Source organism: Penaeus vannamei, chromosome 33 (genome assembly GCF_042767895.1).
Source record: "Penaeus vannamei isolate JL-2024 chromosome 33, ASM4276789v1, whole genome shotgun sequence".
NCBI classification, from domain to species: Eukaryota; Metazoa; Arthropoda; class Malacostraca; order Decapoda; family Penaeidae; genus Penaeus; species Penaeus vannamei.
Window position 1 is genome coordinate 20838530 of NC_091581.1, and position 5000 is coordinate 20843529.

A 5000-nucleotide genomic window follows, 5' to 3' on the forward strand; every position below is an offset into this window, starting at 1 on the left:
ATGGACGGCCTATAATGCAGACGGGCGGCGGACATGGGAAAATGGGCGGGCCTCGTGGACATGGGCGTCCTTCGGGGAGACGGGCGAGGTGGAATTTCGATTTCCTACGCATCGGAACGCGCGGAAATGGGCCCCGAGGACGCCATTTCCATTTCCTCGTTCGCGTCGAGTCGCGAACTGGCAGGGGAACGAATGCACGCACAGAGGGCAAGGGGACGTGTAAGCGTATGCGTGCGTGTGTGCGTGCGTGCGTGCGTGCGTGCGTGCGTGCGTGCGTGCGTGTGTGTGTGTGTGTGTGTGTGTGTGTGTGTGTGTGTGTGTGTGTGTGTGTGTGTGTGTATGTGTGTGTGTGAGGGGGAGGGAGCGAGGTAGGGGCAGAAAGAGAGAGAGAGGGAGAAGGAGAAGGAGAAGGAGGGAGGGGAGGGATAAGGGGAAGGAGAAGGAGAAGAAGAAGGAGAGGGAGAAGGGAGAGGGAGAGGGAGAGGGAGAGAGGGAGAGGAGAGAGAGAGAGAGAGAGAGAGAGAGAGAGAGAGAGAGAGAGACACAGAGAGAGAGAGAGAGAGAGAGAGAGAGAGAGAGAGAGAGAGAGAGAGAGATTGAGAGAGAGAGAGAGATTGAAGGAAAGGGGTAAGGAAGAAAAAAAGAAAGAGAAAAAGAAATTAAGCAACACACAGGAGAGAGAATCCGCGAAAGAATAACAAATAACAAAGTGTTTGGGGAAGTAAGAAGAGGGGGGGGGGATAATAAGTTTACATAGTTGATTGTGCGGATATATGACTGTACACATGTCTAAATAGCTGCCTTTACTTATAATATGCATGTATGTATATACAATGTGTGTGTATGTATATACATATGTCTTTGTGTATTTATGTATGTATTTATTTATGTATTTATGTATGTATGTATGTATGTATGTATGTATGTATGTATGTATGTATGTATGTATGTATGTATGTATGTATGTATGTATGTATGTGCAGTGCATATGAAGGAAGGAAGGGAAGAAGGAAGGATGGATGATAGGAAAGAAGGAAGGAAGGAAGGAAGGAAGGAAGGAAGGAAGGAAGGAAGGAAGGAAGGAAGGAAGGGAGGGAGGGAGGGTGGGGGAGAGACAGAGAGGGAGGGGAGGACACGCGGTTTGTTTATGTGTGGAAACTTTATGGTTATAGCCGGCTATGGAGGGGAAGAGAGGGGGAGGGAGGGAGGGGAAAGGAGGGGACGAGAAGGGAGGGAGGGGAGGGGAAGGAGAGTGGAGCGAGGGTAAGAAAAGGAGGGAATGGAATGGGAAGGGAAGTAAGAAGGCAGGAAGGAGTGAAGGAAGGATGGAAGAAATGAAGGGAATAGTGATGAGAGATAAGAGGGAATGGACAGAGAGAAAAAGAGAAAGGTGAGGGGAGAGACGAGGAAGGGAAGGGGGATATAAGGGGAAAGAAAGAAGAAACTTAAAAAAACAAGAAAGGGAGGGAAGAGAAAAAAACACAAAAAGAAGGGATTCGGAGAAGGAAGAAGAGCGCGAAAGAAAGAAATGAAAAAAAACGGAAAAGGAAAAAAGCAGATAGACAAAACAGAAGAAAGGAAGAATAATGAAACGACAGAAGAAACGGAAGCGATTAAAAGAGATTAAGAGGAGGAGGAGGAGAAAGAAGAAGAGGAGGAGGAAGAAGAAGGGAGGAGGACGCACAGGAGGAGGGGGAAGAGGGGAGATACGAGGCGGAGGATGGGAAAGAGGAGAAGGAGGAGGGGAGAGAAGGAGGAGGACGCGGAGGAGGGGAGAGAAGGGAAGGAGGAGGGGAGAGAAGGGAAGGAGGAGAGAGAGGGGAAGGAGGGAGGAGAGAGGGAAGGAGGAGGAGAGAGAGGGAAAGGAGGGGAGAGAGGGGCAGGAGGAGGAGAGAGAGGGAGGAGGACGCGGAGGAGGGGAGAAGGGGAAGGAGGAGGGAGAGAAGGAAAGGAGAAGAGGACGAGAGAGAGGACGGGAGAGAGGAGGGGAGGAGAGAGAGGGGAGGAGGACACGGAGGAGGGGAGAGAGGGGAAGGAGGGAGGGGAGAGACGGGAAGGGAGGAGGGAGAGAGAGCGGAAGGAGGGAGGAGGGGAGAGAGAAAAGGAGGATGGGAGAGAGGGGAAGCAGGAGGAGAGAGAAGGGAGGAGGAGGGGAGAGAAGGGGAAGGAGGAGGGAGAGAAGGGAAGGAGGAGAGAGAGGGGAAGGAGGGAGGAGGGGAGAGAGGTGAAGGGGGAGGGGGGAGAGCGGAAGGAGGGAGGAGGGGAAGGAGGGGAAGGAGGGAGGAGAGAGGGAAGGAGGAGGAGAGAGAGGAGAAGGAGGAGGAGAGAGAGGGGAAGGAGGAGGAGAGAGAGAGGAAGGAGGAGGGGAGAGAGGGGAAGGAGGAGGAGAGAGAGGGGAAGGAGGGAGGAGGGGAAGGAGGGAGGAGAGAGAGGGGAGGAGGACGCGGAGGAGGGGAGAGAGGGGTAGCGGGAAGACCGATCTTTTACGTCCCCATAACACTTATCATCAACAGCGAGGGAGGAACTGTGTTTTGGCGCCGGAATTATGTCGACACGCTTCCGGAGCTCTGTCGCGCTCACCACGCTCTCAAGGACGCGGGCGGTGGTGATGGTGGTGATCATGATGTAAACAATAATGATAATCACCATCACCATCATCATTATCATCACAATCAACATGATTATCGCCATCATCATTATTATCACCACTCTCATTATCAGCATCCTCATCACCATCATATCATAATCATCATCATATAACTATCATCAACATCATCATGGAATCATCACCATTATATCATAATCATCATCGCCATTATATCATAATCATCATCACCATCATCATATAACCATCATCATCACCATCATCATGTAATCATCACCATTATATCATAATCATCATCATCATCATCATAAAAATAAGAATGAGAATAAGACGAAAAAGAACACCGACAACAGAAACAAGAATAATAACTGAAAAACAGTATCAACAATCTAGCTCTGTAGCTGACGAATCGCTTGTAAGTCTAATTTACAGAATACATCACACACACACACACACACACACACACACACACACACACACACACACACACAACACAACACAACTCAACTCAACACAACACAACACAACACAACACAACACATCACAACACAACACAACACAACACAACACAACACAACTCAACACATACACTCATACACACACACAAACGCACACACACACACACACACACACACACACACACACACAACCCCCGTAAACACAAAACACACAACCCCCTAAACACACACACCCACAAACACCCCTACACTTCTACATCCCCCACACACACACATACCCCTCACCAACACACGCCCCGCCACACCAAAAAAATCGCCCCACAACCCCTCCTTTCTGAAATGCCTCCACATTATGACATCTTAACGCCTCCCTGCTTGCGTGTGCAACTGAACGCCCGTTGTGTTGCAAGAGGCCCGAGCTTGTTCAATCTTCCGAGAAAGGTAAACGTTACGTAACAGTTGCCGTTGTTGTTGCAGGCGACGCATTGCAAAGTAGCAAGGGGGGGAGGGAGGGAGGGAGGGAGGGAGGGGGAAGGGAGGGAAGGAGGGAGGGTGGGAGGGTGGGTGGGGGTGGGTGGGAGGGTGGGAGGGAGGGAGGGCGGGGGAAGGGAGGGAGGGCGGGGAAGGGAGGGAGGGCGGGGAAGGGAGGGAGGGCGGGGGAAGGGAGGGAGGGTGGGGGAAGGGAGGGAGGGTGGGGGAAGGGAGGGAGGGAGGGAGGGAGGGTTGGAGAGAGGGAGGGTGGGAGGGAGGGAGGGAGGGTGGGTGCGTGGTGGGTGGGGGGTCTGGGAGGGAGGGTGGGGGAAAGGAGGGAGGGAGGGAGGGAGGGAGGGAGGGAGGGAGGAGGGTGGGTGGGTGGGTGGGTGCGTGTGTGGTGGGTGGCAGGGTGGGGGAGAGAGAGAGAGGGTGAGAGGGCGGGTGGGCAGGTGGGAGGAGGGAGGGTGGGTCTGGGAGGGAGGGAGGGAGGGAGGGAGGGAGGTGGGTGGGTGGAGGGTCTGGGAGGGAGGGTGTGGGGAAGGGAGGGAGGAAGGGAAGGAGGGAGGGAGGGAGGGAAGGAGGGGGGGAGGGAGGGTGGAGGAAGGGAGGGAGGGTGGAGGAAGGGAGGAGGGTGGGGGAAGGGAGGGAGGGTGGGGGAAGGGAGGGAGGGAGAGAGAGAGAGAGAGAGAGAGAGAGAGAGAGAGAGAGAGAGAGAGAGAGAGAGGGAGGGAGGGAGGGAGGGAGGGAGGGAGGGAGGGAGGGAGGATGGGTAGGTGGGTGGGTGGGTGGGTGGTTGTTTGGGTGGGTGGGAGGGAGGGAGGGAGGGAGGGAGGGAGGGAGGAGGGAGGGAGGTAGGGAGGGAGGGAGGGAGGGAGGGTGGGTGGGTGGGTGGGTGGGTGGGTGGGTGGGTGGTTTGGGTGGGTGGGGAGGATGGAGGGTTAGAGGGAGGGAGGGTGGGTGGGTGTGTGGGTGGGAGGGAGTGGGAGGAGTGGGGAAGGGAGGGAGGGAGGGAGAGAGAGAGAGAGAGAGAGGGGAGAGGGTGAGTGGAGGGAGGGAGAGAGGAGGTAAGATGGGGAGGGGGAGGAGAGAGGGCGGGCGACGCACTTGCAAAGCAGCAGGGGAGGGGAAGGGGGAAAGGAAGGAGGAAGAGGATAGTGGATGGGGAAGGGAAAGGGAGGGAGGGAGGGGAGTATGGGGGATGAGATGGAGGGGGTGTACGGGAGGGAGGGAGGGAGGGTGAGAGAAGGTAGGGAAGGTAGGAAAAGGGAGAGAAGAGGGGAGGAAAGAGATAGAAGGTGGCGGAGGTGAGGGAACGTGAGATAAGAATGACTGAGAGAGAGAGAGAGAGAGAGAGAGAGAGAGAGAGAGAGAGAGAGAGAGAGAGAGAGAGAGAGAGAGAGAGAGAGAGAGAGAGAGAGAGAGAGAGAGAGAGAGAGAGGAGGGAGCACTGCTGGCTGGCTCGT